The sequence below is a fragment of the Scyliorhinus torazame genome, chromosome 18, assembly GCF_047496885.1.
Source record: "Scyliorhinus torazame isolate Kashiwa2021f chromosome 18, sScyTor2.1, whole genome shotgun sequence".
In the NCBI taxonomy this organism is placed as follows: domain Eukaryota; kingdom Metazoa; phylum Chordata; class Chondrichthyes; order Carcharhiniformes; family Scyliorhinidae; genus Scyliorhinus; species Scyliorhinus torazame.
The window spans coordinates 130,049,541-130,064,453 of record NC_092724.1 but is presented as its reverse complement, the minus strand read 5'-3'; the positions used below and the strand labels follow the sequence as shown (position 1 = coordinate 130,064,453).

At 44.2% G+C, this 14,913-nt stretch overlaps 1 protein-coding gene across 1 annotated transcript in view; it reads right to left on the bottom strand.

Annotated features, from left to right (window-relative positions):
* rbfox3a (RNA binding fox-1 homolog 3a) overlaps positions 1 to 14,913 on the bottom strand; it is a 1,900,245-nt gene that overhangs the window by 1,761,228 nt on the left and 124,104 nt on the right. Inside the window, exon 2 of the mRNA XM_072483360.1 lies at positions 13,117 to 13,224. The gene's annotated coding sequence lies outside the window, so the exon portion shown is untranslated. The remainder of the gene's footprint in view (positions 1 to 13,116; positions 13,225 to 14,913) is intronic.

Sequence of the window (14,913 nt, the reverse complement as noted above, 5' to 3'; positions counted from 1 at the left end):
CATGGAGTGTCAATTTCACATTTTCCTACCTTGCTTGGATTTCAATCTCTGCAGATTAATTTTTGCATTGGTAATGGTATACAAGTTAAATAACTCACTGAATAACCTACAGCAAATATACCAACGTAGTACACAGATCCATCTTAATTTATTTAACAAAACCTTTCAAACAGTCAAAACATTTATCCTTGAGGTCCCATACAGCTGCTAATGTATTGTTCGCGGTCCTCCATGCATGGCTCTCATGTTCTTCCTGTATTAGAAATTTTCCCAAACTGCATGCTGGATCCTAAACAATATTTTGAACAAATTAAAAATAATTTATTTGCTTTTATATTCTAGGCTCCATTGTCCAAGTCACTTCCTACAACGAGTAGTGCACATCCATTTCCATAGCTAGTAATTCCTGGAACAGGTCGCTAGTCTGTCGCCAGTGGCTTATAGCTTGAGGGCACCACTCCACATCAAGTGTGGCTGATCAGGGGCGAAATTCTCCTACCCGCCCCGCCACATTTCTGCGCCGACCGGCCGGCGGGAGTCTCCGTAACACCGGCCGGTCAATGGGGTTTCCCATTGTGGGGCAGCCCCACGCCGTCGGGAAACCCCCGGGAGCCGGCAGAACGGAGACTCCCGCCAGCGGAGAATGACTCCCCAGGTGATTCTCTTGCTCTTACTGCAAGCCATTGCTGTGTTTGGAAGAATTTGCAGGATGACAAACTCAACCCGTTTGATCGCGTTATGAACGCATCTTTCTTGGCCTTCAAGTCCTGGGGTGGGACTCGAACACAGAGCTTCTGGCTCAGATGCAGGGATGTTACCCACCGCTCCATAAGACCTCCCAGGTCCCATTATATACAGCCCAAATTCCCAGTCGCCTCTTTCTGACCTTTTGTATCAGCACTTCCACCTTAAAGGTCTACGGATCTGTAGCCCTTGATTTCTTAGTCCCTTTCCTGCAAATTCTATTGCTTAGGATTTCAAACAGAATTATTCGTCAAAGGGATCCTCCGCCCCGCTGGGAGCGCACCCACCCACTGCACGTTTCCTCATGGCATGGGGTGGCCCACAATGGGAAACCCCATTGGCCAGCTGGGGGAACAGAGAATCCTGCTGCCGGCGGGGGCACGCTGGAAAGCAGGGCTGGCGGGAGGGAGAGTCAAAGGCTATGAACCCTGACAATATTCCTGCGATAATACTGAACATTTCTCTTCTAGATTTAGCCACAAGCTGTTCCAATACAATATGACACTAGTATCTCCCCAGCGATGTGGAAAACTGCTCAGCTGTATACTGTTCACAAAAAGCAGGACAAATTCAACTCAGCCAATTGGTTTCACATGGGCCATTCAGCACCTGGAGAATAAAGCTTAACTCCAGTAATGAGGTGAAAGTAACTGCCCTTGACATCAAGGCAGCATTTGGCCAAGTGTGGAGCAATAGAGCCCTAGAAAAACAGAAGTCAATTGGAGCGTCCACAGGTTGAAGCATACCAAGCACAAAGGAAGATGGTTGTAATTGTTAATGGTCCATCATCTCAGTCCCAGGATTTCCTGAGGGTAATATTTCGGCACAACCATCTTGATCCATTTCATCAAAGGCCTCTTCCCTCCATCATGGTGTTAGAAATAGAGATCTTCGCTCATGATTGCACAATGTTCACAACACCTCAGGTACTGATGCAGTGCATGTCCATATACAGCAAGACCTGGACAACACCCAAGCTTAGGCTAATAGGTGGCAAGTAACATTCGCACGACATAAGTACCAGGCAATGGCAATCAAAAACAGTGGCATTACCATCAATAAATCCCCCACTATAAACATCCTGGGGGCCACCACTGGCCAGGAACTGAACTAGCCTAGGATTTCTGTGATGAGTAACTCTCCTCCTGATTCCCCAAAGCCTGTCCACTAGCTACAAGGCACAAGCCAGGAGTGTGATGGAATACTTTCCACTTGCCAAGATGGATGAGTGCCACAGCAACAACACTCAAGAAGCTTCACACTATCTAGGGCAAAGCAGCATGCTTGATTGGGACTCCGTCCACCATCTTAAACATTCAATCTCTCCACCACCAACACACAGTAGCTACAGTATGTATCGCTCCTTCAACAGCACCTTTCAACCCCATGACATCCTGGAAGAACCAGGGCAGCAGATGCATGGGAATACCACCGCCAACAAATCACGTTCCATCCTGACTTGGAACTATTGTTGTTCCTTCATTGTCACTGGATCAAAATCCTGGATCTCCCTCCCTAACAACATTGAGTATATCTGCACGATAGGGACTGCAGTGGTTCAAGAAGGCAGCTCACCACCATCTTGTCAAGGGCAATTAGGGTAGAACATAGAACATAGAACATAGAAAATACAGCACAGAACAGGCCCTTCGGCCCACGATGTTGTGCCGAACCTTTGTCCTAGATTAATCATAGATTATCATTGAATCTACAGTGCAGAAGGAGGCCATTCGGCCCCCTGAGTCTGCACCAGCTCTTGGAAAGAGCACCCTACCCAAACTCAACACCTCCACCCAACACCAAGGGCAATTTGGACATTAAGGGCAATTTATCATTGGCCAATTCACCTAACCCGCACATCTTTGGACTGTGGGAGGAAACCGGAGCACCCGGAGGAAACCCACGCAGACACGGGGAGGACGTGCAGACTTCGCACAGACAATGACCCAAGCCGGAATCGAACCTGGGACCATGGATCTGTGAAGCAATTGTGCTATCCACAATGCTACCGTGCTGCCCTTAAGAACAAATAAATCTACACTATATCATTTTCCCGTAATCCATGTACCTATCCAACAGCTGCTTGAAGGTCACTAATGTTTCCGACTCAACTACTTCCACAGGCAGTGCATTCCATGCCCCCACTACTCTCTGGGTAAAGAACCTACCTCTGATATCCCTCCTATATCTTCCACCTTTCACCTTAAATTTATGTCCCCTTGTAATGGTGTGTTCCACCTGGGGAAAAAGTCTCTGACTGTCTACTCTGTCTATTCCCCTGATCATCTTATAAACCTCTATCAAGTCGCCCCTCATCCTTCTCCGCTCTAATGAGAAAAGGCCTAGCACCCTCAACCTTTCCTCGTAAGACCTACTCTCCATTCCAGGCAACATCCTGGTAAATCTTCTTTGCACCTTTTCCAGAGCTTCCACATCCTTCCTAAAATGAGGCGACCAGAACTGTACACAGTACTCCAAATGTGGCCTTACCAAAGTTTTGTACAGCTGCATCATCACCTCACGGCTCTTAAATTCAATCCCTCTGTTAATGAACGCGAGCACACCATAGGCCTTCTTCACAGCTCTATCCACTTGAGTGGCAACTTTCAAAGATGTATGAACATAGACCCCAAGGTCTCTCTGCTCCTCCACAATGCCAAGAACTCTACCGTTAACCCTGTATTCCGCATTCATATTTGTCCTTCCAAAATGGACAACCTCACACTTTTCAGGGTTAAACTCCATCTGCCACTTCTCAGCCCAGCTCTGCATCCTATCTATGTCTCTTTGCAGCCGACAACAGCCCTCCTTACTATCCACAACTCCACCAATCTTCGTATCGTCTGCAAATTTACTGACCCACCCTTCAACTCCCTCATCCAAGTCATTAATGAAAATCACAAACAGCAGAGGACCCAGAACTGATCCCTGCGGTACACCACTGGTAACTGGGACCCAGGCTGAATATTTGCCATCCACCACCACTCTCTGACTTCTATTGGTTAGCCAGTTCGTTATCCAACTGGCCAAATTTCCCACTATCCCATGCCTCCTTACTTTGTGCAGAAGCCTACCATGGGGAACTTTATCAAATGCCTTACTAAAATCCATGTACACTACATCCACTGCTTTACCTTCATCCACATGCTTGGTCACCTCCTCAAAGAATTCAATAAGATTTGTAAGGCAAGACCTACCCCTCACAAATCCGTGCTGACTATCCCTAATCAAGCAGTGTCTTTCCAGATGCTCAGAAATCCTATCCTTCAGTACCCTTTCCATTACTTTGCCTACCACCGAAGTAAGACTAACTGGCCTGTAATTCCCAGGGTTATCCCTAGTTCCTTTTTTGAACAGGGGCACGACATTCGCCACTCTCCAATCCCCTGGTACCACCCCTGTTGACAGTGAGGACGAAAAGATAATTGCCAACGGCTCTGCAATTTCATCTCTTGCTTCCCATAGAATCCTTGGATATATCCCGTCAGGCCCGGGGGACTTGTCTATCCTCAAGTTTTTCAAAATGCCCAACACATCTTCCTTCCTAACAAGTATTTCCTCGAGCTTACCAATCTGTTTCACACTGTCCTCTCCAACAATATCGCCCCTCTCATTTGTAAATACAGAAGAAAAGTACTCATTCAAGACCTCACCTATCTCTTCAGACTCAATACACAATCTCCCGCTACTGTCCTTGATCGGACCTACCCTCGCTCTAGTCATTCTCATATTTCTCACATATGTGTAAAAGGCCTTGGGGTTTTCCTTGATCCTACCCGCCAAAGATTGTTCATGCCCTCTCTTAGCTCTCCTAATCCCTTTCTTCAGTTCCCTCCTGGCTATCTTGTATCCCTCCAATGCCCTGTCTGAACCTTGTTTCCTCAGCCTTACATAAGTCACCTTTTTCCTCTTAACAAGACATTCAACCTCTCTTGTCAACCATGGTTCCCTCACTCGACCATCTCTTCCCTGCCTGACAGGGACATACATATCAAGGACACGTAGCACCTGTTCCTTGAACAAGTTCCACATTACACTTGTGTCCTTCCCTGCCAGCCTATGTTCCCAACTTATGCACTTCAATTCTTGTCTGACAACATCGTATTTACCCTTCCCCCAATTGTAAACCTTGCCCTGTTGCACGTACCTATCCCTCTCCATTACTAAAGTGAAAGTCACAGAATTGTGGTCACTATCTGCAAAATGCTCCCCCACTAACAAATCTATCACTTGCCCTGGTTCATTACCCAGTACTAAATCCAATATTGCCCCTCCTCTGGTTGGACAATCTACATACTGTGTTAGAAAAGCTTCCTGGACACACTGCACAAACACCACCCCATCCAAACTATTTGATCTAAAGAGTTTCCACTCAATATTTGGGAAGTTAAAGTCGCCCATGACTACTACCCTATGACTTCTGCACCTTTCCAAAATCTGTTTCCCAATCTGTTCCTCCACATCTCTGCTACTATTGGGGGGCCTATAGAAAACTCCTAACAAGGTGACTGCTCCTTTCCTATTTCTGACTTCAACCCATACTACCTCAATAGGGTAATACTCCTCGAACTGCCTTTCTGCAGCTGTTATACTATCTCTAATTAATAATGCCACCCCCCCACCTCTTTTACCACCCTCCCTAATCTTATTGAAACATCTATAACCAGGGACCTCCAACAACCATTTCTGCCCCTCTTCTATCCAAGTTTCCGTGATGGCCACCACATCGTAGTCCCAAGTACCGATCCATGCCTTAAGTTCACCCACCTTATTCCTGATGCTTCTTGCGTTGAAGTATACACACTTCAACCCATCTCCGTGCCTGCAAATACTCTCCTTTGTCAGTGTTCCCTTCCCCACTGCCTCATTACATGCTTTGGCGTCCTGAATATCGGCTACCTTAGTTGCTGGACTACAAATCCGGTTCCCATTCCCCTGCCAAATTAGTTTAAACCCTCCCGAAGAGTACTAGCAAACCTCCCTCCCAGGATATTGGTGCCCCTCTGGTTCAGATGCAACCCGTCCTGCTTGTACAGGTCCCACCTTCCCCAGAATGCGCTCCAATTATCCAAATACCTGAAGCCCTCCCTCCTACACCATTCCTGCAGCCAAGTGTTCAACTGCACTCTCTCCCTATTCCTAGCCTCGCTATCACGTGGCACCGGCAACAAACCAGAGATGACAACTCTGTCTGTCCTGGCTTTCAACTTCCAGCCTAACTCCCTAAACTTGTTTATTACCTCCACACCCCTTTTCCTACCTATGTCGTTGGTACCAATGTGCACCACGACTTCTGGCTGCTCCCCCTCCCCCTTAAGGATCCTGAAGACACGATCCGAGACATCGCTGGCCCTGGCACCCGGGAGGCAACATACCTTCCGGGAGTCTCGTTCGCGACCACAGAATCTCCTATCTATTCCCCTAACCATTGAATCTCCTACAACTATTGCTTTTCTATTCTCCCCCCTTCCCTTCTGAGCCCCAGAGCCAGACTCAGTGCCAGAGACCTGGCCGCTAGGGCCTTCCCCCGGTAGGTCATCCCCCCAACAGCATCCAAAACGGTATACTTGTTTTGAAGGGGAACGGCCACGAGGGATCCCTGCACTGTCTGCCTGTTTGTTTTTTTCCCCTGACTGTAACCCAGCTATTCTTGTCCTGTACCTTGTGTGTGGTTACCTCCCTGTAACTCTTCTCAATCACCCCCTCTGCCTCCCGGATGATCCGAAGTTCATCCAGCTTCAGCTCCAGTTCCCTAACACGGTCTTTGAGGAGCTGAAGTTGGGTGCACTTCCCGCAGGTATAGTCAGTGGGGACACCGGTGGTATCCCTCACCACCCACATCCTACAGGAGGAGCATGTAACTGGCCTAGCCTCCATCCCCTCTTACCTTACAGAATATAGCTGCTGTGTGGACTAACTAGATCTCCGCCCTCCGACTCTGCTCCCAGTCAGCTACACTTCCTGTAAACTCCTGGCTCTCTTCGCACTCTTTGCGGAAATGTCGGAAACAAAATGAAAGGAGCACCTTACTCCCTCCTCACCTAACTCCCTCGGTCACCAAACTCTCACTATCGCACTTAAAATGCACCAAATTCAGCACTCCCTCGGTCACCAAACTCTCACTATCGCACTCAAAATGCACCAAATTCAGCACTCCCTCGGTCACCAAACTCTCACTATCGCACTCAAAATGCACCAAATTCAGCACTCCCTCGGTCACCAAACTCTCACTATCGCACTCAAAAAGCACCAAATTCAGCACTCAGTGCAAACAAAAGGGCAAGAAACGCTGGCTTAGCCAGTGACACCCACATTCCATGCGTGAAATAATTGATTTTTAAATCCTCTCTAAACCCTCTATCTCCTTCCTGAAATGCAGTCCTCGGAATTGGGCACAATGCTCCAGTTAAGAGCAAACTAGTGCTTTATAAAGATCAGGATTTTTCAGCCCCGTCATTGGGGACCTGGCACAGGATATTCAGTGGTATAGCCAAAAGTCCATTGCTTTCAGTGGGATCTGACCATCCCGGTTGTTGGGACTCATATTTTACCTTCTAATAAGAATTGGTAGTCTGGTTTGTTGGAAGTGTCAAAAATACGAGTGATATTGCTAATTACTCACTTGAATACACTTGAATAAGAACTGAATCAAAACTTGGAAACAAAGTATCAAACAACACATAAAAAGGAAAAACACATGGGAAAAAGCATAAAGCTTAAATAAATCACTTTAACATAACCAAACAGATAGATGATTCAAGAATTCGGGAACAAAGACCTCAACCAAGAGGTTCTACTTTTAAGGGAATTCTTGGGCTGGATTCTCCGATTCTGGGGCTATGTCCCCACGCCAGCGTGGGAACGGTGGTGTTTTATGGCATAGAAAATGGCGTAGAACGGCCACCGAATCCCCGTTATGCTGGGGGCGAGCATGCCGTCAGCATAGAGCACCCGATTCCAGCTGCCGATATGGCCCAGAGAATTGCCGAGTTCATGGCCACGCACGGTCTGCAGTGGTCGCGTCATGCTACATGGCGGATGCTGCCCGCGGACCCGGCCCGTGAAATAGTGCCCCCCCCCTTTGGCCAGCTCGCGTGCCCTGGATAACCTTCCCACAGTGCCCCCAGCCACTAATAAAGTCCCCCCTGCCCATGGATCGGTCCTCCCCGACTGTGGTGGCGCTGGACTGAGTCCGCAGCCACCACGCCAAGTTACGGGGTGAAACATCGGGGGATGGGCCTCAGGCAATGTCCAGAGGCCATCAATACGTCGCGTGCCGAACTCCCCGAGTACGCCGTTTTGGAGGGGGCAGAGCATCGCGAAAGAGGCACCGCCCCTCATTTGATCGGGAACTGTGATTCTCCGGCCGATAGCCGAACGCAATTTCACCGTCACTGACCGGAGAATCCAGCCCCTTAACTCTGGTCTAACACCTCATTTACTTTCATTGGCTTCTAATTATCAGCGGAGACCTCCTGGTTTGTTCAACTGAATGTCTGTTACTTAGACGATGATTTGTTAATCAAACATCAGACATTACTTAAGATTGAGGGTGCCTATCAAAACTAGCTCATCGTCTGCGCCCGCAGTCTTAGGAAAATTACTGGATATGTTTACCACACTTTCCATGTTACACAGCTTGGTAGAGACCTTGCTGTAACTGATGAGTTGATTAGACAGGGAAAAATACCTTCTTATTGCTGAATGCACTGGAGTAGAATGGTTAATTCATTATATGAAACAATGACTGGATTCCCACAGTCAAGACACTTTTAATAATTTTATCTCTTAGCTACATGCATTCAACCAGCACCTAGAGGAATAAAACTATGAATAAATCAATACTCACTGGTGGTGGGCAGGGTTGGAAAACACCACCCAAAGTTTCATCATATATTTCTCCCTTGTGTACTCTTGCCTCTATTTATAAAGCCCAAAACCGCAGATCCCTTTATAACCAATTTGGCAGTCTGCCCTGCCACCTTCAACATTTTGTACCATATACCCCAGGTCTTCCTGTACCTGCATCCTCTTTAAAATTGTTCCTATTATTTCCCTTCTCCTCGTTCCTCCATTTCACACTTCTCTTGGTTAAATTTCATCTGCCAGGTGTCCACACATTCCACAGGCTATTTATACACTCTTGAAGTCTAATATTGTCCTTCACGCAGTTCCTCATACTTTCAAAATTTCCAGATATACAAAACGCCATGTCTAGGTCATTCATATCCATAAAGAAAAACAATGGTCCTCATACCTAGCCCTAGGGAACCCCACAATACACTTACCTCCAATCCACAAAATGATCACACACATTACTTGTACAGGGTCTATGAGGTCAGAGGAGCCGTGAATTTGAGGGGATTTTACAATTTTTTCGATTGATTTTAGGGGAGATTGAGAAAGTTGATGGGGTCCCGCGACTTTGAGGAACTTCACCGTAAAAGAAACATTTATGCACAAGATGTGGAATGCACTGATAAGACAAACAGCAATTTTTTCCCCAAACAAACAGCAGTACTCTATTAACAAACAGTAAATATGTCTCTACAACAAAACTATTATTTAACCAATTGCACATTAATTCCCAGTAATAAAGAAATGTTGTCAAATGTAACTTGAAAAGTAAGAAGGTAACAACATCAGTATCCGATGAACCAGAGGAAATGGCTAATTGTGCTAATAAATTTCAAGAGCTAACTATTCTTTCCTGGTCTTTCCCACTTATAGAGTGCATCCTTGCTCCATCTGCCAACTGAGAAATGGTGTGTCATTCAGCATTTCCACACAATGCAGTATTTGACAATATCGTGACTGTAGCAATAGTGATAACTTCTCATTCTGCTAGAGCCTGTGACTGATCTGGATGCTCACTCACTGCTGAAGCCGTGTGGGGTCCCACTCACATATAAAAGATCCAAAAGGCGCAATCAACTTTTGGTCTGTTTTGTTTTCCTCGGCATGCTTCCTTTAATTTTTTTCCCCACAATTCATTACTTGAACAATCTCCAACAAAGTGATACAGAATCATTGAAGATATTTGAATTTTTTCCCCATTAAATCTGAATTGGCTTTAATGGATTACTCAGGATAAATTTGGATTTAATGGAGAACTAAATAGATGATTTGCTTTTGGTCCCTTGTGCCTTCTCAGGCATTACTCTTATTAGGAAAGTGTATTTCTTACCAATAATATATGAAGGCACTTAATGTGTCTGCAATTACAGCTCGTCATGTTGGTCTTTTTTTTAAAATTGGTAAGTGAGAACACCTTTTTCAAAGGGGAAGCAAGTCATCTTATTTATTTTTCCATCTTTTGTCATCTATCTTGATATCTGCAGGATGACCCCATATGGCAACCAGAGTTCTCTGCAGCCAGCTGCAGAAGACATGAGAGGCCACCCAGGTATGATGTTCCCTTCAAATGTTTCCTCCCCCCCCCCCCCCCCCCCAACTAGGTGAAACCCATCGTCGCTCTTGGTGAGAAATGAGCGAACCATGACACAGATGTATCACCCCTCCAGTGTGGCGCTCAGTGTCGGTGCAAAACACACTCAGCAGCCTTGCAGTAGCTGAAGTGATAATACACATTGATATTTGGTGATCTCATCTTAGAGGCCAAGAAGGCATGAGTAAATTAAATCCATGTTTTGTGTGTCAGTGCATAAATAAAAGTGATGGTTATTTTCCGTAAATCACAGCATCTAACATCTCTAACCACAGTCTAGTATATATAGGTACTGGGTTTTAAGTGTTTGAATATATTACAATATTCCTACTGTTAAAGTTAAAATTCTGTGTTTTAGTTTCCCTGCCTTCATTTGTTTAAATATAGGGTATTCATTGTAAAGACCATTCAGGCAAGTACAGTAGTTACATTTATCGGCAGTGCCATAATCATAGAAATCATAGAATCCCTACAGTGCAGAAGGAGGCCAATCGGTTTATCAAGTCTGTGCTGACTCTCCAAAAGAGCACCCTACCTAGGCCCACGCCCCCACCTTATCCCTATAACTACACCTAACCTTTTGGACAGTAAGGGGCAAATTAACACTTAACCTGCACATCTTTGGACTGTGGGAGGAAACCGGAGCACTCGGAGGAAACCCACGCAGACACGGGGAGAACGTGCAAACTCCACACAGACAGTCACCCAAGGTCGGAATCAAACCCAGGTCCCTGGCGCTGTGAGGCAGCAGTGCTAACCACTGTGCCACCCTAAATAAACACGTTTAGAAGGAAGCTCATTAAATGCTTGGCTTTTATGCATTAGCTCGGGGCAGCACAGTGGCGCAGTGGGTTAACCCTTTTGCCTCACGGTGCCGAGGTCCCAGGTTCGATCCCGGCTCTGGGTCACTGTCCGTGTGGAGTTTGCACATTCTCCCCGTGTTTGTGTGGGTTTCGCCCCCACAACCCAAAGATGTGCAAGGTAGTTGGATTGAACATGCTAAATTGCCCCTTAATTAGAAAAAAATGAATTTGGTACACTAAATGTATTTAAAAGTAAATAAATAAATAAATGCATTAGCTCTCAAAAGGATTCTCTCCTGCAAAAAAAAGGTATTGGCATCTGGTGACACTTTTTCTAGTTTATCTGCACTTGCGGCTTCAAGAACAAAATGTCTTGATTCCAGAACTCAAAGCTCTTCAAAGAAACGCTGTTGTATACTCAGTAGATGCTTCAAAGTAAATTCTACAATTAAGATCCCATTATGCCATTTCAAATAACAGACAACACTAATCTTGTTGTTATTTTTATTGTTTTACACAAATCAGATTCAATGTGACACCCAATGGCTGTCTTAATAAATGCTGTGCTGCAATTCACTGCCACACTTAATTTTCCAATGCTGAAGAATGAACACAGGCAAGTATATTATGTTGATTAGTTTCCATTTTGACCATGACAAGCGTTTACAAATCCAGTGTAACCTTCTGGAGATAGATGCGATCATGTGAGCTTTTCTAACTATTTTTCAGTCAAGCCACTTAACCAATCCCATCAAATAAGGCAGTGTGTGGGGCAACAATCACAGGCATTGCTGTCATAGTTAGAGGTCAGGGAAGAGATCCGTAAATTCAATTATAAAGACAATAACAGAAAGTTTAATTTATCAGCCATCATCAACAACCAAGTCATGAAGGATGTGCAATGATGATTAAATTTGTTGAAACAGAAGTACGACAAACCTGCTGGGAATGGAAGCATCATGTCCAAGTTCAACAGTGTGTTGCACGAGGACGAGAACTCCTTTCAGACTTTACTCAAGTTATTCAGACAACCCCTCACCGACAAAACAAGATCTTCTGGCATTAATCGTTAAAGTAAACAAGGACATTGAAAGTCAAGATCTGAAAACCCACCCACTATCCAATTAAAACCAGAAAATATTGGCCTCAATCTTTGCTAACAGATTGAAAATTAGATTGAACAAATTACAGACATATCACAATCTGACTTCATGAAAGACAGACACATTGGTAATAAGATAATGTAAGCATTATACAGTACAGGTGATGTGAATTTAATTATAGAAGAGAGCTTTTCTTTATTTTTAATATTCTTAGTTTTAACAGACCCGAGCATGAATTCTAAAATCTTTGAAACAAAGTCCAAACAATTACATTACAAAAAACGCAGAAATCGAAGAGAAAGAAAGGTTGGGCCTGAGATTTGGTGCAAACTTTCTCCCAAAATCTTAAACTAGCACCCAACAACAACCATGACCTGCTACAGTACGTTTCCCCATCACCAACAGACTTTGATGACCTTTAACCTAACACATGTGTAACTCTTGCATTTCACTGGCAGATGGTTTACATTTCTCCTGCAATTTTCAGACCCATCACATAATTCCTTTCTACCAGCACCAAGCCTCCTTCCTCGAACTGCAAGCACATTTATTCTCCAAAACGAAACTGTGTCTTTGGGATATTATCGGTCAAGACAGTAATATGTCATGCAACCTGAAACAGCAATCTATTTTTTTTTAAAGCAGCAGTTTAGATCAATACTATACTTCACAATAAAAGGGCTGTTTTTTCTTAATGTAGAGATTACGCTTCATTGTAGCTGCATGGTATTGTCGTCCAGTTTATAATGAACAGTTTGACCTGAGTTCCACTGGTACTATTAAGACAATTTTTCCTCACACCCAAATGTTAAAGTGCACTCTGTTACTACTGAAAATAAACGTTTAAAATTCTACAAGTTTCTTCAGCAGAAGCCAAAAACTGACAAGATCATTCTATGTTGTTAAGTTCCTTGTCCAAACAATAGATTTTGTAGCCTTCGGGAAACAAAAAGTAGCCAATACATTATTTTGCAATAAGGTATTTTAACCCTTTAAAACAATATATCCTCTGACTTACCACTAACAATGCCCTGGGAGATCCACTTCTTCCTGCAGAAAAAGTCTTGCTTCCAGTGTGCACCTGTCACACTCCAGTTATCGCACTTTGGAACAGATGCAAAATGATCTTAAAAGCAGAAAGCAAGACAAACATTTCACCTTGGGTTCCTATGACCTGCAGCCTGCATTTACAAGCAATTTACTGACCTGCAAATCATCCATTAACTAGATTCCCTCAGTGCTAGGCTCGCAGTTAAACATCACACCCATTCTTCCAATCCCAGACTGACCTTAGGTAAGCTTTGTCTGCATACACGAAAGGTTTGAGAGAGCTCTTCACAGTCTAGACATGGCATTTTACATAATATATCATGTGGTTTGTACTGAAAGTGTTTTTTTAAAGTGTGCAAGTGAAAGAAACCCCAACATTTCCCCTTGTTTTATCTGTTCCTTGTGGGAATATGAAATTATTGTTAAATCAACCAGAATTGGAGGAGCACAGGTAGCAGGCGGTGGGGGAGAGGCGGAGTGCGGGGGAGGGGGGGCGGTTGGTGATGGCAAATATTGATAAAAAATAATAAACCACTAATGGACTTCAGGATCTAACTCAAACCACTTCTCTGCCTGGGGTGCCTGAGGAATGATCTTAAATGGGTGGGTGATGTTGGCGACCAAACATGAAAATCATTTGCAGACCTCAGGCAATGCTGCAAAAGGTCCTTTAGCCATAGCATTCCTCCAGCTTCCAAATGGAAACTCATCAAAAGGCAACTTCTCAAAACATTCACAAATACAATCTGTAAATTCCGAGATCGTGATTATTTTTGTTATTATTTTTATAAAAGAGTCTGCAAAATATCCCAATGATATCTGATTGTCAAAGACAGGTGCTCATTGACTCTATGCTAATCAGCACTTTCTATAAAATACAGAAACCACACAAAGGTGTACAACTTAATCTTCATTTTTGATAACTACTCAGATAATCAGATTAATTTTGACCAAAACATTTTTGAGTGGCAATGATGCCTTGATTTGTTAATCTGAATTTATGAATACAGTTTTAAAAATCTCAATCCATAGTGTTCCAGATACAACATTTACAAGGTTGTTATGTTTTGGGATTGTATCCTCAATTTAAGGTAAAACGGAGGAATGAAGGAATGTGACCAGTTCCGAATTCTGCTGGTGGCAAACCTGAATGGTTAGTTTGTTAAAGTTGAAGCGGGACCCAGGTTCTTTTACAGGGAAGAAGGTTCAAGATATTCCTTTTTGTAGGCAATAGCAGAAGTGTCTGTCCTGACAGTGGATCGACTGTTAGTCTCCAAAAATCCCAGGAAGGTCTTATGATTATCAGGTTTTGTAAACAATTATACTTTTACTGTCTATTTAATTTTACGATAGTATGGAGTTGAGATTCTAAAGGAGAGGTAATTAGCATTACAAGATCTATGTGATTCATGTTGCCACGGAGATGGTTCTTGAGAGGGGAAGGGTCCACAGGAAACCATTTGTAGAACTGGGTTACAGGCTTCCCAAAAGATATCCCTGAAACTCACAGACAAGTCCGTCTGCCAGGGTCTGTGAGAGAGAGAAATAGAGAGAGAGAGAGAGAACAGCTTAAGGTAGCCAGACTCTATGGTTCATCATGCAGGAACGCAGGTGGGAACTCACGCTCAGATTGAAGACCAAATTCATGAGAATTTAGAAGAAGGCTGGAAGATTGCCTTGCTTGTGCCAGAGGGAGAATCTCTTGGGCAAATCCTTTCTGTCAAAAAGAGTTATGAGGCTGGGGAAGGAAAAAGAACATAAGTAA